Here is a 26,007-nt window from a genome sequence, read left to right as displayed (position 1 = left end):
AAAATATATAGGATAAATAAATTTGTCTATCTTGATTAAAACATTTTTCATGACTCCTCTTGGGTATTTAATAGATCCATCAGCAAATTTAAGAGAAATATTTTCTGGTTCAATGTTGCATATACCCAATTTCTTAGCAAGTGCACGAGGCATCAAATTTATGCTCGATCCTAAATCACACAAAACATTATCAAATGATAAACTTCCAATATGACAAGGTATGGAGAAACTCTCTAGATCGTGAGATTTGGTTGGAGCTTATTCTGCATCACCGCTGAGCAGTCCTCATTAATTGCAACCTACGTCACGTCGTTCAACTTCTTTTTATTCCTTAATAAATCCTTCAGAAATTTGGCATCTGAGCTAAAGCTTCTGCAAAAGGTATGTTAATATGCAGTTTCTTGAAAATTTTAAGAAACTTTTTAAATTGAAAATCAAACAATAACTGTTTAGCTATATGGGGGAAAGGTAAAGTAGAAATATCAACATCAACATTAACTTCAAATTTTGAATTTTTACCTTTCTTACCTGCTGTGGAAGAATTTTCAGCACGCGCATCCTGCTTGGAATCTGAATTTTTCGGCCCCTCCATAGTGTTTTCTTCGTGCCTCTACTGCTCCTCAGACTGTTCTCTATTCATGACCATGATTGCATTCACGCCTCTAGGATTTGGTTCAGTATTGCTTGGCAAAGTTCCGGTAGGACGGGTTGACAATTGGGTTGATGTCCGACCCATCTGAGTTTCCAACTTCTGCAGCATACCATCTTGATTCTGTAGCCGAACCTCAGTACCAGCTACGTACTTTGTCATTATCTCCTCAAAGCTTGGCTTCTGCACCTCTTGCTTAGGTTGATTCTGCTAGTTCTGATTATAGTTGTTGTTGTAGGAGTTGTACGGCTGCCATTGTTGCGAAATTTGTGCCCGCAAGTGCACGGTGTCAAGTTTTAATATAGTAGTGAATAGAGTATCGTTTTCACAAGGAGTAATATGAAATTATCTATTACTTGTAATTAAAATAGTCCTAATTTTATTTAGAAAATCAATAATGAAGATATTTGCAAAAAAATAAAATAATCAATGAGTTTTTATAGCACACACACAACTTTCAAAGAAATGTCAATCAGAGAAAAAATGGTCTAAAAGTTTTGATTTCATCTGGTTTCAACAACAACTACTCCTAATTAAATTATTTTCATGAATTCTATTCAATTTATAGCCAAGAACACTTAATTATATTATTTTCCTCTCCCAAGCAACAAATAATGTGTATCAACTAAGATTCAATTCCAATATCCCTATTAAAAAATTTAGTCTTAGTGATATGTGTAAAACAATGTTCTTCCTAAAGCTCTGTTAAAGTTATATACTCTCTCGAGTTATATAAACAATTAACGATATTATTTCTATCGGTCCTATTCAAAATCTCCTCTCCCGAATGCCAGATTTCAAATAAATATATCAAATCAATTAGTGATCAATTAATTGAAAAGACAATAAAAACTAGAAAAAACAATTAATTTAGGAGAATTCAATCCAATAAAATCAAAAGCTCGTAGAAGAGTCTATATCAGGTTCCATCTGATCTCTAGACTATAAAAATTTAGTTCATAATAAAATTCTGATAAAAATAATTCATGTTCATAAATCTAGAAATCAAATCAATAATATAAATTCAAAGAAAGAAAACAAATCCGAATATGCGATCTTCTGTGTCCGGTTGATCGACGTCCGTCTTTGTTGATTGATGTTCTTCAATTCTTGTCCAGATTTTTCTCTTCAAATTCTCACGATCAAGCCCTTGATTTTTTGTCTGAGTTTGTGCGGCTGCTGCTCCTCTCTGATGTGTATCCATGAGCTTTTATATAAGTTAGAGTCCAGCCCGAAGTCCATGAATCGAAGCCCAAAAAAAATCGAGAGTTCGAAGTTTCTGAAATTCTAATTTTTTTTCCTAAAATAGCAGATGCGCAAATGCGTGAGATTCATGCGCAAATGCGTTTCTTTAATTCCCCAGTTTCTGGACTTTCACGCATATGCTCCATTTTTCCCGCAGATGCGCTTACTCCTTTCTCAGATTTTTGCCTTTTTGCGCAGATGCACCAACTTCTTGCGCTTCTGCTATATTTCTCACACAACAGGCGCAACTACTCTTGTTTCTAGCGCATATGCGCTTATTCTTTCCTCCAAAAACTGATTTTAGGCACAGCTGCCCCTCTTCGTTGCGCAGGTGCGCTTCAATTCTCGTCCAGGTTGCAGAGATGCGCTTGTTTCTTGCGCAGCCGCGCTACTGCATTTTTCCATCGGAGCGACAATATTTAAAAATTCATATCTAACATTCTAGCCGTCGGATTGAGTTGAAATTTTTACAACGGCTTCAAAACATCTTAAACTTTACTATGAACTGTGGATATTGAATTTAAATTTCTCAAAAATTCCCAGTAATTTTCTGAAGTTTGTTGTCCCATAATTCGGCTTTTCGTTTCTTCTCGCTACTTTTCTCCCAATCCTTGCAACTCACAAAAAAAAAAATAAATATCAATAATACCTACTCAATACATCACAAAATCCAAATCAAATCATATATAAATTAAGTGCATAAATTTCACTTATCAGCCGTCCTAGATTTCCTGCAAAATTAGCCACCTCCACCTCAAACAATTGTTGTTCTTCTTGCAGATTCTCTTGTACTTGAGTCGTTGGCTCTACTTTCATAAGTGGCACTTGGTATGTTAGAGCATTAATCTTTGCATTCATGGCCATTAAAGAATCAAACTCTAGAACTCCAGCCTTCTTCTCCTTCTTCACATCCGACCACCCAATATTGCTCTCTATCATATTACCAATTATCTCTCATGCATCTGCCGGTGTTTTCCTGAATAGGCTTCCATTAGCAGTAGCATCCAACATGGATCGAACAGACTGATCAGCCCCATTGTAGAAAGTCTGAGTCTGCTGGCTCTTAGTAAGATTATGTTGAAGACACATCCTCATCATCTTATTAAATCTTGTCCATGCCGCATGAAGAGATTCCCCTCCTTTTGCTTGAATGAGATGATGTCAGATAATAATTTTGCCATCTTCGTAGGAGGGAAATAATTGTTCAAAAAAATTTGAACAAGTTGGGTCCACGTAGTGATAGAACCCGTAGGCAAATCATCCAGCCATTCCATTGCATTGACTTGCAGAGAAAATGGGAATAACCGCAGTTGCACTGCATCAGATGTTACCCCATTAACCTTGAAAGTGTCGCAGATCGACAGAAAATGCTCCAGATGAGCGTAGGGGTCTTCCACAAATGTGCCCCCAAATATTGCTTGCAACTGAATCCTCTGAATAATCGAAGGCCTCAATTCAAAGTTATTCGCCTCCACAGCAGGGAGAATGATTCTAAAGCCATAGCCTTCAACTGGCGGACAAATTAGATCAAGAACTGTGCGATTATCAACTCCATCTGCCATCTCTTCCTCAGATTCTGATTCAAGTACTAGATTAAGATTCCTCTTTGCTTTTCGAATTCTGCTCAGTGTGCGCTCGATCTCCAAGTCAAGTGGTAAGAGATCTTTGGTGCGTCGAGTGCTATGCATAAACAAGCAGATAGTACCTGAAAATCACCAAGAAAAGAAGAAAATTCAGAATTTAATAAAATAAATTAAAATAAAGTCTAATCTCAAGTGGAATAAAAATTCTGATATCAAAACAGTCCTCGACAACCGCGCCAAAAACTTGACGGCTAAAATCGGTGTGATTAAAAATCTACTGGCAAGCGCACCAGGTCAAGTAATACTAAAGTGGACAAATGTCCAGATGTCAAATCCACAGGGACTGCATAAGTATGAGTACCAAAATATGATTATTTTCACTTAATATAAACTAATCAATAAAAGCGATTTCAGATTTTAAACTAAGAAATTAAATTGCAAATAAAATTTAATCAAAAAACGCAACAAAAATTTATGATTAAATTCAAATATGGGAAAAGTTCGATCAAGGACACATGTAAGTACCAGAAAAATTATGTAACATGTAGTTGATTCAGGACTCGGATCTAATCATAAATTACGGGAATTCTCCTGTAACACCTAAAATCTAATCTACTAAGTTGCATGCATTTAATTTAACAAATATTAGAATTATTATTTTTAAGTTTAATTGATTTAAATTTTTTATTTGAATTACATGTTAATAAAATATTAATTATTTATTTAAAGGAATTTATTTTACTAACTACTAAATTAATTCTTTTAATTGTGTACGTTTACTCATTTAAATTATTTTATTATACTACTTATTAGTTTTAAAGATTTTAAAGGTTTAAGCCTTCTTATTTAAATAATGTTTATTATTTAGTTTATCCATTTAAATTATATTAACCATTTCCTTTACTTATTTAAAAACTACTTGAGCTATTGTATAGTTAATTAAATGATTTTAACTATTAAACTTATTTATTTAAATATTTTGACTGTCCAACTCATTTATTTTAAATAACATAAGTTTGGCGGTTAACTACTTTAAATTATTTTAAATGTCTAGCTTATTTATTTAAATTCTTTTTAATTGTATAAATCATTTTAAAGATTTTATTTCCTCTTGTGTATTTATTTAAACTACATTTAAACGTTAGTCTAGTTTGTTTAAATTATTTTAATCGCACTTTTTATAATTTAAATATTTTATTTATCGTTGTGACATCAAAATATTTAAGTATTGAAGATTAGCATTTTTAAACTCAATAAATAGAATTTAAGTGTTTAACTCTTAAATTGTCAAAATTGAGTATTTGCAAAATTTGGGCCTTAACGCTTATAAAATACTACATATTATATTCTATGTATTATGCTTCCTACCCGCTTAATCATAAGTGTTGACCCGGCCCAATAGGTACTTGCACTCACCCAAATGATATCGGCCCATTAAAGAAATCCACTTAGCCCAAAACAACCGGCCCTGTATGTTTTTTCTCTTCTCCAAACATCAGACGAGGGCCTCTCATTTTCTCCTCTCCATTCCCTCACGTGATCGGATTCTCAGGTTTCCCCTCCATTCCAGCTTCCTGCCGACGCTAGCAGTCATCCTTCCCGGCGAAATCACCTATCCAGTCAGATTAATCGAGCTCCATATTCCCTTTTTCCAGCGATCACAACTCAACCGAGTTCCCTGCCCTCCACTTCTGATTTTTGAGCAGAGGCAGGAATATGGGCTTTTTGGCCACCAAGTAGATTATTACATTGAATGTTTGTTTTCTTGCTTGCAACTCGTTCTTTGTCTGGATTTAGGTAGTTACACGACTCTTCACAGATTTCTTGATGGCTCTCGTTCGAGCTCGGTTCATTTTGGGTTTATGCCGATTCAAAATTTTGATTCCTCTTTTGACGTCCGTCACTTGCTTGTGTCATTTCATGTTATTAATCCTATGTTGGCTAAGTGTGAGTAGAAGTTCGGTTATTTTTTGCAATTCCCTTGTCCCTAGATTCTCTATTTTGCCGTATGCTGGGGTATGTTTTGCTCGAGCTTGTTTATTGGTTGGATTGTGTTGTAGGGGCTTCCATGGTTGAGAAGTAGCTCACATGGTAGTACCTAGGGTGTGAGAGTTGGCTGGCAAACGTTGAGGTGAGGGGCTGTGGATTTGATGTCAAGGGAATCGGGTGATTCTGAGGCTGGGGCAGGGCTGATTCGAACTAGGTATTGACTTAGGACAGGGCTATCTTGAGTTGGGTTTTGGCTAAGGTAGGGCTGCCTCGAGGTGGGAATTTACTCTAGGACATGGTTCGGTTCTTAGGCATGGCCGATATCTAAGCTTGGGTGTTAGCTTGTAAGGGGTCGGTGTTATGGTTTGAATGGGGCTGGGAATTGGCCTTGGTCTTAGGCTATAGGTTTGGAACCTGGTAATTCAATGTTTAGGAGCCTAGAAAGGGAGATGAATTAATACATGGGTGAGCGGAAATTTATCGAGCATAGGGCTGTCCGAAAAAGATCATTTAAGGTAGGGTTACACTCATGTTTTGGTTGAGGGCTCGGGTTTAGAAATAGCCTAGAATGCTAGAGAAATGTCGTTTCAAGCGGGAATTAGGTAGTGTTAGGGAGAGCTTCTTAGAAGCACTTCTCAGCTTTTCCGTTAACAAAAATTTGAAATTTTGTGAAATTTTGTTAACAAAAAGTTGAGAAGTGCTTCATAAAAGCTCTCTCAAACACTATCTTAGTTCGGTTAAGTTTTGGTGATGTTCTAGGCTATTGAATGTTAAGGTGCGGGAGTTTAAATGTTAAGTGTTGCTGCCCGAAAACATTATTGCCAGAAATTATTGGATAGGATTTGCACTTGGAGGATGAGTTCTTAGTTGAGTATAGAGTGCTTGGGAACCATGCTTTCAAGCGAAAGTTGTTTAGACTAAGAATTTTATAAGTTATAAGTTTAAGTGGATTGCTCGGGATATGTCCTAAGTGACAAAAAGTAAAATTCTAGATTCTTAGCTATGGTATGCCACCTAAATCACCATCCATGTCAACCATCTTACTTCATTTATCTGAGTATCGAGTAAAAGTTTGCAGAGAAGGTCATTTCTTGAGTTTAGTCCAAATCTTCGAGTCAAGTCAGAGAAGAAAGTATTTTTATTAAGGAGAGTTGATTGTGACTTATCAGGGTATGGACGGGTTGGGAGAAATCCTGGCTTCCCTTACCAACTCAGGGTATGGACGGGTTGGGAGAAATCCTGGCTTCGCTTACCACCTCATGGGTTTGGACGAGCTGAGAGAAATCTTGGCTTCCCTTACCATTTCAGGGTGTGGATAGCTGGGAGAAATCTTGGCTTCCCATACTGATATGAATCTAGGAGGTGCTCGAAGATTCATATTGTACCAAGATTTGATCCGTGATTTACAATGGAGAGTTGAAGAATTTGGAATTAATGGGAATCAAGTTGGACTGCTTGAAGATCATTTTGGTGGAAGTTATAATACTATTAAAGTACAAAAAGATCAAGGAAGTGAAGAAAACCTTGGAGAAAATACAAAAATAAGTCAGAAAGCCCGAAGCCTATGCGCGCCCGCGCCTTTCTTGTCATGCGCCCGCGCGTCTGAGTGAATTTTGAAGTTGTTGGACAGACGGCCATGCGCGCCCGTGCCTTCACGTTTTACACACACTTTGGTGTGTTTGTGTGTGTGCGTGATTTTTGATATATTTTGATATATTGTGCTATTTTGAGTCTTTTAAGTCTATTAGGAAACTTCTAGATGATATCTTTGATATATTTTGCATTATCTTTAGGATTTTGGAATTATAATTAAACGAAAAAATCTTTAGTCTATTTCTATTAAGATTTCTAGTTTATTTCTTTTATATATTGTAAACTTCTCATTCATGAGAGACAGATTATTGAAGTTATTGAATTATTAATTTTTATCAATTCTTAAAATTTTTTCTAGAATTTTGTCAAAGCTTTGCTTTGGTTTTATCAAAATCAAACTTATCAAAATTTAACAACTTTGTGGCGTTTGTCAATTGATTATCTTCGTGGATTGTCAGAAACAAGTTTTCTGAAGGTTCCATTGTGATTAATTGTTTTCTTCTCGTGATTATCTGTTGCTAATTTCAAGTAAATTAGAGGTGGATATCTGAAAACTTGCTTGTTCAAAAGGTCGGGACAAAATTAAAGAATCTTTTTGTTATTGGATTGAGGGTACGATTTTAATATAGTCTTGTTTGTCTTCCATGCATCCTAGATTCGCATAACATACCAACAAGGGGCAAGACGGGTTGGGAGAAATCTTAACTTCCTTGCCGGCATAGTATACTGCAGCCATTGATCGATCAAAACTAAAGAAAAGGGACACAATCAATGATCTAAGTTCACAGTCAGTTCAGTTTATCAGTCAGTTCAGTTTATCATTTTACAGTTCAGTTTATCAGTTCACAGTTCAGTTTATCAGTTTACAATTCAGTTTATCAGTTTACAGCTCAGTTTATCAGTTTAAAGTTCATTTTATCAATTTACAGTCCAGTTTATTAATTCTCAGTTCAGTCTTTTCATCCCACATGTTCAGCCTTGCTATGCACTTGCAGTTTATGTTCAGTTTCAGTTATATTCAGTCTTGCATGCAATATTTTTAAGTACTCCATTTTGTAAGAGATTCAGTTAAGAAAAAAAAACAATGTATTTTCAGTATATGCTATTTTTAATTGTGTGTGCATGTATATTTATTACTCGTTATTTCATCTCATATTCTTGTTGAGTCTTAAGTCTTACTACATCTTCTTGGTTCAGGTGAGGATGATTTCTCATGGGACTGAGGGGCAGGACCTCCAGGGTTAATAGCATCTGGCGGAGCACACCCATGACCGTCGCTTCCCGTTACTTTTCAGTATTGAGTTGTCTGTAATAAAGAATGATTTACATTTGTTTATCTTCCAGATTTTTAGCTGGATGTGATTCCCTGCATTTGGTTCTAGGCATGTAAACATGTTATTATCTTCTCAATTTTTTGTAGTTGGGACTGTACCCAAACAATTTCTTATGTTTACCGTGTTATGTTTCTTATCTTTTGAGAGTTTTTCTTTTATTTTGAAATGTTGAGTTGAGACAGGTAGGTTTGATTATAAACAGATGGGTCATGCCGAATTTTTCAAAAAAAAAAAAAATATATAATATAATAATAATATTATTATTAATAATAATACTTCGAAATTCCTCCTTCTCATTTATTTAATTAAATTAGAGGTTAGGATCATTTTAGTTTGTATTAGAGAGACGGTACTGCTTTAGGTTGTGCCTACTGCCGGTTGATGAAACCTAGGGGATCTCGCCTCAAAGTCTATAAGTTTTAAGAAATTTTATATCTTATGGGAATTTGAGCTATACTATAAATGTTTTGATGTCACATTCTTTTAAAAATATTTTCAAAACTACTTGTTTAATTTATTTAAATGTATAATTCAGTGTCAATTTTTGTTTGAAATTTCTTTTAGTAGTTGTTTAACAATCAAATGTTTATTTATTTAATTTTTTTAAAAATTTTTTTGCATGCGACATCAAGTTAAACGAAGTTGATGTTCAAACATTCCTTTCGGTTTTGGATAGTACTTGGAAATTATTTGAGTTATTAGTGTTAAAAAATTTGATGAGATGGTAATAGTTTGTCGAAAAATGTTAAACTTGAGTATTAGGAGATATTAATTGTGTGTACTATTATAAATTGTTCTCTTATATTGGATTTTAATCGGATACGACTAGGTGCATAGTTTTCTTATAAATTGATAGATGCTTGTTTTGTATTATATTATGAATAACCTAAGTTTTGATTTTGTTCAGGGGACAAATTTGGATCTTGGATATTGGTGAATCGGTTACTAATGAACCTATCGATTATATGAATTATTATTTCGATCATTATTTCCTTTTTCTTCCTTTGTGCTTGTATCCATTGCAACATATGCTTTCGAATATCCAAAGTCTCTTTGCACGTCTTTGTGCATTTATGGAATCGTATGACATCAGTCAACGTCGTATTTTGTTATTTTGACCTTGGTTAAACTTCTTAATAATTTTTTTTTATATTTCACACTTCTTGAAATTTTTCTTCGGTTTTAGAGCCACATGTTGATGTGAGTAAGATTCACCTTGTCTTTCTTTTTGGTGATCTACCTATGTTGTGTTTGACATCTGAATATGTCTTAGGACCGTTGTTTTCCCTGATTATTGACCTGTGTGGACTTCTCTCGACTGAAGTCACGCTGATTGCCTTAATTATGCTTTGATTATTTGGGCATGATGTCATTACCCATGGATGAGTGATCACAAGATTTGATATCTTGTTGATTTATATTCATTGTTCTTAGAATCTACATTATTATTCACTCTCCCCAAGAATTGAATTATGAGTGAGTTGTTTTCACTCATCCAAATTTTCATCTCCAGATCGTTTTCCTGTAATGCTTGCATTATTTTATTTCATATTGAGCAACATTACTTGTATGTTTGCTTCCTTATATGATCCATCATAATGAAGACTCGAGTGGATTATAGTTTCAAAGGTCATTTCGATTTCTTGTGTAGAGATTTGGCTCGTAACTTTATATTATGTGTTTGGACTATTGGAATTTAGTATTAGTACTAGATAAAACCCTAAGTTGTCGTTGCGTTATGGGGAATGACGACTATCAATTATATTTAGTTCTAGCGAGAAGACTACTAGTAGTGAATTAGTTGAATGAGTTGTTTCATTTTAACAGGATCGTTAAGGGCAAACAGACGATTTTGGTAAGCTAAATGGTTGTTTGATTATCCGATTAAGACTTGCAGCATATTAGAGAAGAAATTTTCCCCGTGTAAAATCAATAATTTGGTTGATCAGTCGTGAGATAAGAAAATAGTGTTGTCCTTAGAGACTTTTGGGATACTTTACTTTTTACATTCCTAGATTTCGTAAATGTCAACCGGAAAGACTAATGCACCAACTATGGGTACAGAATGACAAATAGAAGACTCGGGTGGTTTTTGGATAAGCTATAGATTTAACTATCGGTGAAATACTAAGGTACAAGAGGAACAAGAGGAGGAATTTACGCTCGGGTTACAAACTCTTCGAGGTGTCCAATTGTATACCAAGTATTTAAAATATGGATTCAAGTTGTACCATACAATAATTTGGGAATTTTTTGATTTTTCATACCTGCTGTCGAGTTGAGCTAGAGGTTGGAGATATGTCCTCATACGATATGTGTAACGCCTCGATTTTATCTTAATTGAGCTTATTTGAGCTAATCAGAGATTACAGAGTTCAAGAGCCGACTTTATTTTGATCAGGGTCTATTTTGCAAATTTTTAAAATTTCAGGGACTAAACGCAAATATGGAGTTTTATGTATTATCTTGACTTGTTTGACTTGGGATGAGTCTCCTACTTCCGCCCTTGCACGCCTCCTCCTCCATTGTTAATGCCTCCAACCTTTTCAAGCTTTCAGATTTGAGTTTCCGATCGATCCGTCCGTTGGAATTTATTTCTGAAGGCAGTTTAGTGATCACAGCAGCGAGAGCTCCGTTATATCGTAAGTTTTTCTACGATCAGATTCATTCTAATTTTTAGATGTTGTTAGAATCGATTGAGTTTCAAGTATGTTGTTCTTGACAGAGTTCTGATCGTTTATTCTCAGTCGGTTTTGAATTATAGCGTCGTTCGGAATTTTTTTGATTTTTGGAAGCCATTTTCGAAAATCTAGTTTTGAGATTTGTTGGGTTTGAGCCTTTATGGTTGTCTTAGAATTGGATTGAGTTATGTGCAAAGCTATACCGCTGTCTGCATTTTTGGTTTGTTCAGTTTATAGCCGTTATGCCACCGGTTTGAATTTTAGAGATTTTGAACCGTTTTGTGTTGTTGAACCTTGGCTTGAGAGTTGATCGTCGTTTGTTAATCTTCTTTGCCTCCGTAAAGATTTGTTTGTAGTTGTCGAGCCCTGTGTTAGCAGCATTAGATCGTCGAAGAGTTGGACGAAGAGCGGTAAAGAGTTTACCTTGAGACTTGTTGTTGTTTAGGTTGTATAGTTTTTGATACAATCTTTTTTGTAGCGTATCTAGAGTTTGAGCTACTTGCATTGAAAGATTAAAACATTCATCGTTAGCGGGATAGCATACTCGGGACAGTTGGTTCTCGAGTTTCCCTTAAAATCACATACTTGCATCAATACATGTTCTAGCATGTGGAACTTGTATTTTGTGGTTGATTGAGTTTTATTATGTGGCTTAATGCTTTATGTTTCTTATGCATTCATCTTGAGCCAAACCCTTAATTTCAGCGGGCGGAACAACCCTTTTTGTTTAGAGGTTTTGGGGGCTATACTGTGAGTGGCCTGGGTGTAGAGGTTCACCTAGTGTCAGCATACTCCTTATAGTCGCACAAAAGTCTAGGGGATTGGGATACGTGACACCACCTCGATTGCGGTCTGAGCCCATGCTATAGGCTGGGGAGGGATGTAGTGGAAGAACGTGGTTCGTTACTTGTATTGCTTGTTATGTTGCTTTTACTAGGAATATCATTCTCACCGGAGTTATCCGGATGTTGCTTTGTTTTGTTTGTGTACTTGGCAACAGGAGGGGCAGGATCAAGTCAGCGAAGACTTGGTTAGCATCTAGAGGGAGAGTTAGTAGTGGGACGGTTTAGAAGTCGTGTCAGCATGTCTACCTAGTATGTTGGAACTTGTTTAGATATCGAACTTCGTTGTTATGTTGTATTGATTATGCAAGCTTTCTGGTTGAATGTTGTTGTTGCATGTTCTATCTTTCTGAGCAACTGATAGACTCTAGAACCTCATGTATTATTTGGAGAAACGGTGATTGTAATGCATGATTATGATTTGAATGTATTGAATGGCTTTTGGATTGAGTTCGCTAGTTGATTATGTTTTTGTTGTTCTGGTGCAGGGTGCGAACGGTCTGCAATTTTTAGCAGACCGAGCGCCCCCCCTTCCGAGAATGACATCAAGTCTGCTGTTTTGGGCGCGCTCGATCTGCTGTTTTTAGCAGACCGAGCGCAACCCCTGTTGAGCAGAACAGTAGAGCTGTGATTTTGGAGGCGCCTGTTCTGCAGTTTTTAGCAGACCGAGCGCACCCCCTGTTAAAAAAAATTCTTTTACTTTTAGTCTTGGATCTTGTATGCTTAATTGTTGTTTATTTCGAGATTAGTTGTTTAGAACTGAGGTCTCACATTAAGTGGTATCAGATCGGTAAGTTTTTGGTGGAACTAGAGTGAGCGGCGTAGATCGAGTCTGCGTGTATTGTCTACTCGCATGTGATTGAGTTATTTAACTGTTTATTAAATTCCATGCGAGCATGCTTTATTATTTGAGAATTAATTGAATTACATGCTTATGTGATTTAATTTATAAAGCATGATTTAATTGAGATATAATTATTTTTGTTATCGACTAGTATCCGGTATTCTTTGTGGTTGTAAGGGCACCGATTGTAGCGATTGAGATATCTTGTGTCCTAACCTTTGATTATCAGACGGGTCCTCGTTGAGTTATTAACAGAAATCCACCGCCAGTTACTCCACCAAATGAGGAAGCTAGTACTGAAACTGTTCAGATGGATGCTACAACGACGCCTATGGAAACCTTGCTGAAAAGATTTCAGTCTTTTAATCCGCCTTTGTTGCTAGGTACAGAGAATCCGGTTGACAATGAAAGCTGGTTGGATGCCATTGATCAGTTGTTCGATTCCCTTGATTACTCTGACGACCGCCGAACTAGGTATCATCAGCTCCGTGGTGTTGCTAAGAACTGGTGCATCACGACGAAGAGATCCATGGAGAATCGAGGTACAGTTGTTAATTGGTCCCTTTTCAAAACTGAGTTTTATAAGCGGTTATTCCCTGTTTCGTACCGAAAGGACAAGGGAGCCAAGTTTGCCAATCTCAGGCAAGGGAATTTGAACATTGAGGAGTACGTAGCCAAATTCAATAGTCTGCTGCGTTTTGCACCACATATTGCTGAAAATGAGGAAGTAAGGCTGACCAATTCATTAACGGCTTGAATCCTGATATCTTCACCCTTGTGAACACTGCTAGGCCTGATAACTTTGCGGATGCCATGAATCACGCAAAGGGAGCTGAAGCGGGTTTGTGGAGATAGAAAGGAAATCAGATGGTACCTCAGTAGTAGAGACAACCTCAGAATCAACCGTCTCAGTATCGGAATCAGTCACCTCAGTATCAGAACAAAAAACAGAGGTATGAAGGTGGAAGCAGTGGGGGAAACATAAAGGATCATTACAAAGAAAGAGGGAAACAATTCAAGAGGCAGGGGAACAGTTCTTCTAGTTCCAGTGGTTCCAAGAAATTTGGTTCAGGACAGAGTTCTGGATCATCATCTTTGTTCTGCAACAAGTGTGGGGGTAGACACTCACCAGATTAGTGTGTAGGAGTCTTTGAGAACTGCAATACCTATCAACAACCGGAACACTTTTCTAAGGTGTGCCCTCAGCATAGTAGAGATTGAGCTCCGAGTGGGAGTTCATCTACACCTACAGCACAGCCTGAGAGATAGTCTTCTGCGGTTCATTCCTTCCAGCCTCAGTAGCAGAACAGACAGGGAGGTAACCCTAGTGTGAACCAGCCTCCGAGAGGCTCATTGCAGTCGGTTCAGTGTTCATCCTAGAGGTCGGAAGATGTATAACGATCTGAAGAACCAATTTTTGTGGAAGAGAATGAAGAGCGATGTTGCGAGGTTTGTATCTCGATGTTTGAGATGTCAGCAAGTGAAAGCAGAGAGAAAGCGACCGGGTGATCTGTTGCACAGTCTATCTGTTCCTGAATGGAAATGGGATCACATTTCTATGGATTTCGTTACGAAGCTACCGCGATCTGTTCAAGGATGCGATGCTATTTGGGTAGTAATCGACCGTTTGACGAAGTCTACTTGTTTTATTCCATACAGGATGACGTATCGTCATGATCAGATGGCTGAGCTGTATGTTAGCAATGTTGTGAGATTTCATGGTGTGCCGAAGTCAATCATTTTAGACCGAGATCCTAGATTCACTTCGCAATTTTGGCACAGTCTTCAGGAATCACTTGGTATTCGTTTGCATCTGAGTACAGCTTATCATCCTCAGACCGATGGACAGTCAGAGCGGACTATCCGGCGTTAGAAGATATGCTTTGTGCAGTAGTGCTAGACTTTGGCACTAGTTGGCAAGATTTTTTTCCTCTTGTTGAGTTTTCTTACAACAACAGATTCCAAGAGATTATTGGTATGGCGCCTTTTTTGGATTTGTTCAGCAAGAAGTGCCGATCTCCGTTGTTTTGGGATGATTTGTCCGAGTCACCGAATTTGGGATCGGATATGCTTCGAGATATGGTAGAGCAAGTTAACATCATTCAGATGAGAATGAAGTCAGCTCATGATAGACAGGTGAAGTATGTGAATGTCAGACGTATACCTCTGAGTTTCGAGTAGGGAGACCGCGTTTTCCTTAAGATTTCTCCTTTCAGAGGCACTGTCAGATTTGGTAAGAGATGGAAGTTATCTTCGAGATTCATCGGGCCGTACGAGATTCTCGAGAAGTTAGGCGATCTTGCCTAAAGACTTGCACTTCCTCCGTCTTTATCTGGTATTCACGACGTTTTTCACGTCTCTATGCTGCGGAAGTATCATTCAAATCCTTTTCATATTCTTCAGCCTGACGAAGCCGAGTTAGACGAGATTCTAAGCTACTTTGAGCAACCGATTCAGATCCTTGATCGGAAAGAGAAGCAGCTCAGGACCAAGTTGATTCCATTGGTGGAAGTGCAGTGGAGCCTTCATGGAGTCAAGGAAGCAACTTGGGAGACAGAATCTGACATGAGGCAGCGTTTTCCTGAGTTATTCGGATGACACGAGTACTTCTTACTGTCATCTGTTCTATATTCTTATCTTATGTGATTGATTCTGTTTGATTTCGAGGACAAAATCTCTTCTTAGAGGGGGAGAATTGTAACGCACCGATTTTATCTTAATTGAGCTTATTTGAGTTAATCAGAGATTATAGAGTTCAAGAGCCGACTTTATTTTGATCAGGGTCTATTTTGAAAATTTTGAAAATTTAAGGGACTAAAACGCAAATATGGAGTTTTATATATTATCTTGACTTGTTTGACTTGGGATGAGTCTCCTTCTTCCTCCCTTGCACGCCTTCTCCTCCATTGTTAACGCCTCCAACCTTTTCAAGCTTTCAGATTTGAGTTTCTGGTCGATCCGTCCGTTGGAATTTATTTCTGAAGGCAGTTTAGAAATCAAAGCAGCGAGAGCTCCGTTATATTGTAAGTTTTTCTACGATCATATTCATTCTAATTTTCGGATGTTGTTAGAATCGATTGAGTTTCAAGTATGTTGTTCTTGACAGAGTTCTGATCGTTTATTCTCAGTCGGTTTTGAATTATAGCGTCGTTCGGAATTGTTTTGATTTTCGGAAGCCATTATCGAAAATCTAGTTTTGAGATTTCTTGGGTTTGAGCCTTTATGGTTGTCTTAGCTTTGAATTGAGTTATATGCAAAGCTATACTGCTGTCTGCGTTTCCGGTTTGTTCAGTTTATAGCCGTTATGCCGCCGGTTTGAATTTTAGAGATTTTGAACCGTTTTGTGTTGTTGAACCTTGGCTTGAGAGTTGATCGTCGTATGTTAATATTTTTTGCCTTCGTACAGATTCGTTTGGAGTTGTCGAGCCCTGTGTTAGCAGCATTCGATCGTCAAAGAGTTGGACGAAGAGCGGTAAAGAGTTTACCTTGAGACTTGTTGTTGTTTAGGTTGTATAGTTTTTGATACAATCTCTTTTGTAGCATATCTAGAGTTGGAGCTACTTGCATTGAAAGGTAAAAGCAGTCATCGTTAGCGAGATAGCATACTCGGGACAGTTGGTTCTCGAGTTTCCCTTAAAATCACATACTTGCATCAATACTTGTTCTAGCATGTGGAACTTGTATTTTGTGGTTGATTGAGTTTTATTATGTGGATTAATGCTTTATGTTTCTTATGCATTCATCTTGAGCCAAACCCTTGATTTCAGCGGGCAGAACAGCCCTTTTTTTTAGACGTTTTGGGGGCTATACTGTGAGTGGACTTGGTGTAGAGGTTCACCTATTGTCAGCATACTCCTTATAGTCGCACCAAAGTCTAGGGGATTGGGATACGTGACACCTCCTCGATTAGGAGAGTCGGTGAGTTGTTACGTGATCTCATCCTCGGGATCCCAAAAGCAGAGCAACAACCCCTTGTTTATCAGAGTTGATATCCCTATTTTTAAAGACGTGCATATCATTCGTTTGGATTTGATTATGTTGTCTTGAAAGCATGTTGTTGTTATATTACATGTATTGCCTGTTATGTTTCTTTTACTGGGAATATCATTCTCACCGGAGTTATCCGGTTGTTGCTTTGTTTTTTTGTGTACTTGGCAACAGGAGGGGCATGATCAAGTCAGCGAAGACTTGGTTAGCATCAAGAGGGAGAGTTAGTAGTGGGACTCGGTTTAGAAGTAGTGTCAGCATGTCTACCTAGTTATGTTGGAACTTGTTTAAATGTCTAATTTCGTTGTTATATTGTATTGATTATGCGAGCTTTATATTTGAATGTTATTGTTGCATGTTCTATCTTTCTGAGCAACTAATAGACTCTAGAATCTCATGTATTATTTGGAGAAACGGTGATTGTAATGAATGATTATGATTTGAATGTATTGAATGGCTTTTGGATTGAGTTGTCTAGTTGATTCTGGTTTTGTTATTCTGGAGCAGGGTGCAAACGATCTGCAATTTTTAGCAGACCGAGCACCCCCCTTCTGAGCATGACAGCAAGTCTACTGTTTTAGGCGCACTCGATCTGCTATTTTTAGCAGACCGAGTGAAACCCCTGTTGAGCTGAACAGTAGGGCTGTGATTTTGGAGGTGCCCGGTCTGCAGTTTTTAGCAGACCGAGCGCACCCCCATGTTAAAAAAAAATTTCTTTTACTTTTAGTCTTGGATCTTGTATGCTTAATTGTTGTTTATTCCGAGATTAGTTTTTTAGAACCGAGGTCTCACAATATGTAAGAATTATTTGTACTTAGAGACAATTTAATTCCATAAACGGTTAATAGTTCATGGTATGCTTTGGCTTCAAGGATAAATATGGATTACATAGTCATTGCGTCTTAGATAGAGAAAGGTGGATAAACCGGTTGGGAAATTTTAATTAAGAATTGAACTTTCGGTAGAATCAAAGATGCTAGAGATGAACATTTTAATTGGTGAATGAATATTAGGAATCTGATTGGTCATCTATTTGGACTTTATATATTATTGGATAATATCTTGGAATTGAACAACAATAGATTTTATGGTTATATTTCCATTTCAAGGATTAGATTAGATTTATTTATATAAACGGGTCAATCAATCCTAAGTTGAGGAAAGTTATTTGTTTCACTTGGAGTTAACTGAACTAGAGTCGTTCTTGAGGAAATTCTTAATCATCCTCAGAAGTGTTGCGAGCTGTAGTAACAAAGTAGGGGATGATCATAGTTCAGGATCATTAATTAAGCAAAGCACTGCTAATAAGGGGCGTAGGCATTTGGAAATTCAAAATGGTTATTAAGTTGTTCTTGAAGGTATTAAAATACTTACAGGGAGGTCATGTCGAAAATACTCAGACAGCAGTTTATATAAAATAACTAAAACTAGGACCTCAACAAACTTAAACATCACACAACCAAATCCCGGCCAGACACGAAAATGAATTCAAACATTTAACACATGCATGAGCCGACAAGGCTCGATAAAAATTTAAAACATAGCAGAAACTCTCAAATACAACACAAATACATTGGGGCATCTCCCCGGAGAATATAAAAATGACTCTAACATAATACATAATATAACTCCGATAATACATAATATAACTAGGAGACAAGACACTATCCAACCTCCTCATCAAGCTCCTCCAGCGGACCCTCTGCCTGGTGTTGTAAAGTCACTTGGGTAGCCTACCATGGTGCCAAACAGCAACCACAGTAACCCTCCCCCCCCCCCCCCCCGCCATAATTAACTGAGGTTAGGATTCTGTTATGAAATAGTTTGGCAACAACAACAAAACATATAAACTATGCATAAACACATTATAAAATGTAGTATGCAATGCATGAAATGGGCTCAAAGTAAACGGGATAACAGGAGCCAACAAACGGTACGATAACAACTGGAACAATGCTCGAGCTATAACACAGGGGAGCTACATCGTCATGTAACTAAACCGCTCTGCCAAGTATGCAAGGTATGTCGTGATGTGTGAAATCAAACACCCACGACTCGGCCTCTATACAGCTGATAACGATACAACAGATAGGCACAATAACGAACAACATACGATGTCAAGATTCCAAGTGCATATCACACAGAAAATGCATCAAGGAATATACAATCATAATTTCGGTCTCAGGGATACTAGGCATAAAAAGCCAAGTTTTAGTTATTTTATATAAACCGTTGTCTGAGTTATTTTGGGATGTCCTACTTATGGGGAGGTCATGCCAAAATTTTTATTGGCCCAAACTTTATTTTAAATCGTTTTTCCGCTGCTTTGACTATTAATTACTTGATTGTATGATAATTAAATATAATTAGTGTAACCGGGCCTCACATGCTATGTATTGGAGATTTTGATATGTCGATTGGCAATTGATTTCTATTGATTAGTTGTGTTATAATATTGCCAAAAACTAAAGGAAAGGGAGCATTGTCTTCTTTGTCTGGTGCCCCATATGATCGACATCGTTTTTGGAATGCCACAGCCGAGTCTTATTGTGTTGAGTTGACGGAGAAGGGATTGCAGAAAGAAAGAGGAATGAGCCAGAGAGTATGATGCTCCGACATTAATAGAAGCGAGGAGAAGAGGTTGGGAAACATTTGTCAAGAGTTTGCCAAAGGCCGTTATATCTTTGGTTTGTGAGTTTTATGCCAATCTAATGATCAAAGATGTGAATCTCAAGGTTAGAGTTAGAGAAAAATTGGTGACTTTTGACAGGAGCACAATTAATACTCTCTATGGCATGCCAAAAATTGAAGATGATGAGTATCAGGTATTCAAAAATGGTCCATTTCCAGATGATCTTGTACTTTAGACTTTGTGTCATGATGGGGCGGAATGAAAGAAAAATTCAAAGCACGAACCTATTACATTTTCATCAATCTTTCTTCGACGAGAAGCAAATAATTGGCATGAGTTCGTAGCTGCCAGGATGTTGCCATCTAGGCATACATCAAATGTGACGAAGGCTAAGGCCACTCTTGTTTACTACATAGTGACAGGGAAATCCGTTGATGTGGGGAGGGTGATTCAGGAGTCTATTATTGCTGCTGTTAGGGGTTCTTCGACTATCAATGTACCCCATTCATCTTTGATTACAGAACCTTTTCAGAGTGTCGGTGTTGTGTGGGATGCTACAGAGCAGCTTCTTGAGATACGAGGTCCTATAAAAATTACCGATGCATTGAAACGCGATAAGAAGAAGGCGGCCAGTACTTCCGCACAGTCGGCTGAACCATCGCAGCCCTCTGAGCCACTACCACACTTTGAGGCAGTACCTCCTCATTTGGAAGACTCTTTGTTTGAAACGACCCTAACCTCTAAACTTAAATAAATAATAAAAGAAAATGCGGATTTTAAAAAAAATTTGTCATGACTTGTTTGTAAGTAAGTAAAACCTCCCTGTCACAGACATCAATTTTAACCAAAAGCAATAAATGCGGTAATCATAACTACTGCGATAATCATAAGTACAAAAAGGAAAGACAACCACCACCCAGTTGCCAAAATAGCAATAACATGTTTAACAAATAAAACTTAAGCACAGGGAAAACACATCCTGGCTACTACCAAAAGTACATAAGTTTAAACTCTTTATTACAATCATAAACTAAAGCGGAAATATAGCTACGATGGTCTTAGGGCCTCGCACCACCGGTGACCTCAACCTCGAGGAGCCTGCTCTTCGGTCTCAACAAACTGCTCCTCACCTGGCAAACAAACAATCATAGTGAGTCTAATGACCCAACAAGTATAAACAGTGCTATAACAAGGGTTTTAAAATACTCCTAGCAATACTCAAACTACAATACATAATATAATTTGAAACTTAAACTGTAAACGTGTGTGAAACAAGGGAAATGGGAAAACATGCAAGTATGAACTCACACCAACTCACGCCATGAAACTTATGAACATTCTTGACTTAACTGAAATGCATGCATAACATAAAACTAAATAAATTGAGACGAGTCAACTGATACTTGAAACTTTAACTTTTGCTTTTGCTTTAGAACTTAGATCCTCAAATTGTGACTCAAGTTTTGATCATGATCATGGCTACAGTGCACTATGCCGGCAAGACGCCGAGATTTCTCCCGACGCAATTTGCCCCTTTACTTTCCTTTTTGGTAGGGGAGCCGAGATGAACCCGACCGCTTACTACACGTCTCTTTTGGTAGGGGAGCTGGATGTCTCCTAGCCGCTTACTACATGTCTATGGCAAGTGGGTGAGGCATCTCTCAACCCACATTGCCCTGTCCAGTCACAATCAACTGACTTTGTTCAAAAAATATTTTCTTTCCTTCCATGACTCGACTCAAAATACTTAGCATGCAAGAACTTGTAACGACTTCCTTTGAAAATATTGTTTGGCTCAAAGATGAAACTCACGCACACGAATATGCAACTTAAGAAATAGAACTCAACTCAAAAATATGGGTGCAAGGTGGGTGAGTGGCTGCCCCTAGGTGCTAACCCAACCTTAACTCAAATTCTCACATTCAAGGCAATAACCCGAGCAAATGCACCGAAAATCTCTTAACTCTATCATCCCTTAACCAAATTTGACTCCGCTCAAACCGACACTCTCCAAACACTACCAACTAACCAATAGACCAATTTGTAACTTCATTTGAAAGCCCAAGCAAAAGGATCAAAAACTAAAATTGGACAGCCCACTTTACTCCTAAAAATTTTGCACCGACACCCTAACTTCGAAAATCCATAACTTATTGAAATCTTAGCCGAAACAAGCCCATTTTATACCGACGCGACCACAACATCATGAAATGGACCTAGGACCAGCCCTAACCATGCCCAGACCTCGTTCAGATCCTCCCCTGCCCCAAAATAGAACTGCCCTGTCCAATCCAAACTCACTCTACAACACCTCAACCTTGAGAAAACACCACCAAGACTTATTCCCTTACCTCCACTTTCTTCCAAACCACCAACCCACTCAAAACCAACCTAATGACATCTTGTGGGACTTAAATTAACCACCTAGGCAGCCTGTGAGACCTCGGTTCTAAACAAAAATTAAAGGAGTAATTCAATAAGTAAGCAATTAAAAGCCAAGAGCATTTTATTTTATTTTATATTTTTTTAAAGGAGCGTGCGGGCGCGCATGGCGTCCTGCCCAAGCCCTCGCGCGGGCGTGCCACCAGAGGCGCGGGCGCGCCTGAAGCTCTGCCCAAAACTTCCGAAACAAAGTGCAAGACGCGCGGGCGCGCATGGCCTGCTGAATTGGCTCAAAACAAGCCTCCAAAAGTGCAATAACATAACCAAAAGAACTCTAACATGATCCAACTAATATATATCCAACAACATAGCATTTAAATACATAAAAGTGAAGCACACGCATCGATGCTAGCTATTACAAGCCGAATACAGAATACAAGAGTTCTAACCACAAGCAAGACCACTTCCAATCCAAGTTCAAGTTCTTAACATGCTTCAAAACATAAACTAGATTGTCATGCTAATAAGACTTCTAAACCGAGTCTCACTTCTACATCATTCCCTCAAAGCTAACCATGCATCTTCTGACTTGATCCTGCCCCACCTGTTGCCAAGTACACATACAAAACAAAGCAATAGCTGGATAACCGGTGAGAATGATAATCCCAGTAAAAGCAACATAGCAAGTAATACAACAATAATCATGCTTTCAAGACAACGACGAAATCCATAACAACGTAATGAGATGCATGTCTTTAAACCGGGATATCAAATCTGATAAACGAGGTATTGCTACTGTGCTTTTGGGATCCCGAGGATGAGATCACGTAACGACTCACCGACTCTCCCAATCGAGGTGATGCCACGTATCCCACTCCTCTAGACTTTGAGCAACTATAATGAGTATGCTAGCATCAGGCGAAACGACTACGACCCAGGCCACTCAATCATAGTTCCCAAACGTCTAAACAAAAAGGGTGGTTCTGCCCGCTGAAAGCAATATTGGCTCAAGATGAATTCATAACAGAAACATAACATAATCCACATAATCAAAAGTCCAAGAAATCAACAAGACACGAGTTCTTCATGCTAGAACAAGTGTACAAACAAGTATGTGATTTAAAAAGGGAAAACTCAAGAACTAAGCTGTCTCGAGTATGCTATCCCGCTACGATGACTGCTTTTACCTTTCAATGCAGTAGTTCCAACTTCTGGAAAGCTACAACAAAAGATTGTATCAAAGTCTAACCAATCTAAACAACAACAAGGGTAAAGGTAATTCTCTATACCGTTCTTCGTCCAAAACTCTGAAACGAACAATTGCTGTTAATCTTGGGCTTGACAAGCTCCAAATGAATCTGTTCAGATACCAACAAATGATCAATAACCACGATCAACTTACAAGCCAAGATCACAACTCAATAACGGTTCGAAATCCCCAAAACTCAAACCGACGGCATAACGGCTATAAACTGAACAAACCGACAACGCAGACAGCAGTTCAATAGCGATATCAACTCAATTCAATGCTAATACAACAACAACAAGACAAACCCAACAAATCTCAAAACCATGATTTTCGAAAATAGCTTCCAAAAATCATAACAATTCCGAACGTCGCTCTAATTCAAAACTGACAGATAATAAACGATCAAAACTCCGCCAAGAACAACATACTAGAATCTAAAACGATTCTAAGAACCTCCGAAAAACAAAACATATCTGATCGGAGAAATACTTACGGTATAACGGAGTTCTCACTGCTGTGATCACTAATCTTCCTTCAGAATTAATTTCCAACGGACGGATCGAGTTCGGACCGGATTTTAAGAGCTTGGAGAAAGCTTTGGGCGCCTACAATGAAGAGAAGCCGATGGATAAGAAGAAGATAAGGCAAGGAAGACTTGGTCAATCCAATTCCAAGAGTAGATAAAATAACAATCTCAAAATTTGCGTTTTAGTCCCTGAAATTTCCAAAATTTGCAAAAAGGACCCTGATCAAAATCAAACCGGCTCGAGAACTCTGTAATCTCTGATTAACTCAAATAAACTCATTTAAGATTAAAATGGGGCGTTACAATTCTCCCCCACTAAGAAAAGATTTCGTCCTCGAAATCAACGAGAACCACAACTCAAAAGATAGAATAAAGAACTAAAGACAGTAAGAAGAACTCACGTCATCCGAATAACTCTGGAAAACGCTGTCTCATGTCAGACTCTTTCTCCCAAGTCGCTTCCTCGACTCCGTGAAGGCTTCACTGCACTTTCACTAACGGAATCAACTTGGTTTTGAGTTGCTTCTCCTTCCGATCAAGGATCTGAATCGGTCGCTCAAAGTAGCTCAGAGTCTCGTCTAACTCAGCTTCATCAGGCTGAAGGATATGAGAAAGATCTGGATGATACTTACGTAGCATAGAGACGTGAAAAACGTCGTGAATACCAGATAAAGATGGAGGAAGTGCAAGTCTGTAGGCAAGATCGCCTATCTTCTCGAGAATCTCGTACGGACCGATGAATCTCGGAGATAACTTCCCTCTCTTACCGAATCTGACAGTGCCTCTGAATGGAGAAATCTTAAGAAAAACACGGTCTCCCTGCTCAAAACTCAGAGGTCTACATCTAACATTTCTCATATTTTGCCTGTCTATCTTGAGCTGACTTCATTCTGGTCTGAATGATCTTAACCTGCTCTGCCATATCTCGAAGCATTTCCGGCCCCAAATCTGGTGACTCGGACAAATCATCCCAAAACAGCGGAGATCGGCACTTCTTGCCGTACAAAGCCTCAAAAGGCGCCATACCGATACCCGCTTGGAAGCTGTTGTTGTAAGAAAACTCGACAAGAGGCAAATAATCCTGCCAACTAGTGCCAAAATCTAGCACTACCGCTCGCAGCATATCCTCTAACGTCTGGATAGTCCGTTCTGACTGTCCATCTGTCTGAGGATGATAAGCTGTACTCAGATGCAATCGAGTACCAAGTGCCTCCTGAAGACTATGCCAAAAGTGCGAAGTGAATCTAGGATCTCTGTCTGAAACGATCGACTTCGGCACACCATGCAATCTCACAACATTGCTAACATACAACTCAGCCATCTGATCATGACGATACGTCATCCTGTACGGAATAAAGCACGCAGACTTCGTCAATCGATCGATCACTACCCAAATGGCATCGCATCCTCGAACGGATCGTGGTAGCTTCGTGACGAAATCCATGGAAATGTGATCCCACTTCTAATCAGGAACAGATAGACTGTGCAACAGACCTCCTGGTCGCTTCCGTTCTGCTTTCACCTGCTGACAATTCAAACACCAAGATACAAACCTCGCTACGTCGCTCTTCATTCTCTTCCACCAGAACTGGTTCTTCAGATCGTTGTACATCTTACGACCTCCAGGATGAATACTAAACCGACTGCAATGAGCCTCTCGGAGAATACGCTGTCTCAACTTCAAAATATCAGGCACAACAATAAGGTTATTCACTAACAAAACATCATCTCTAACCTGGAATTCAGACTGATGACCCGATCTGACTTTCTCTTTTGAAATTTGGATGCTCGGCTCAGACTTCTGTGCTTCTCTGATTGCAACAAACAACTCTGACTCGGCTTGAATAGCAAACACTCTGATAGTCTCCCTATCTGTTTCAAACTCTAAACCAGAAGTGCAACAATCATCGATCAACTGAGAAACACCAATAGTAGAAAGATATAAAGAACAAAGCTTTCGGCTCAAGGCATCTGCAACTGCATTCGACTTCCCGGGATAATACTTGATTTCGCAGTCAAAATTTTCAACAGATCTAACCATCTTCTCTGTCTCATATTCAGCTCTGCCTGCGAAAATAAGTACTTGAGGCTCTTATGGTCAGAAAAGATCTCGAAAGACTCACCATAAAGATAGTGACGCCAGATCTTCAGTGCAAAGACGATTGCAGCTAGTTCAAGATCGTGAACCGGATAACGGGTCTCGTGCGGTTTCAGCTGTCTCGATGCATATGCTATCACATGCTTATGCTGCATAAGAACACAACCCAAGCCTCGGTTAGAAGCATCACAATAGACTGTGAAACCTCCAGTACCCTTCGGAATAGAAAGAATTGGAGCACTGGTCAGTCTCCTCTTCAGATCAACAAAGCTAGCCTCACAATCTGGAGTCCAAACAAAAGGCGCATTATTCTGAGTCAGCTGGGTAATTGGCTTGGCAATAGACGAGAAACCCTCGATGAATCTGCGATAAT

The 26,007-nt window shown here is 38.4% G+C and overlaps 1 long non-coding RNA gene across 2 annotated transcripts; it reads left to right on the top strand.

The window, feature by feature from the left end:
- Positions 1-4,983: 4,983 nt before the first annotated feature.
- LOC140864222 (uncharacterized) lies at positions 4,984-8,506 on the top strand. Of its 2 annotated transcripts, none has more exons than XR_012144155.1 (2): positions 4,984-7,846; positions 8,257-8,506. It is a non-coding gene; the product is annotated as an uncharacterized lncRNA (long non-coding RNA). The 2 variants fall into 2 exon arrangements; XR_012144154.1 differs by having other exon boundaries at positions 4,984-7,863.
- Positions 8,507-26,007: the final 17,501 nt, after the last annotated feature.

This window comes from Henckelia pumila, chromosome 4, assembly GCF_033568475.1.
Source record: "Henckelia pumila isolate YLH828 chromosome 4, ASM3356847v2, whole genome shotgun sequence".
NCBI lineage: Eukaryota > Viridiplantae > Streptophyta > Magnoliopsida > Lamiales > Gesneriaceae > Henckelia > Henckelia pumila.
Note: the sequence above shows the minus strand (reverse complement) of the source record. Positions and strands in the feature narration are given on the sequence as shown.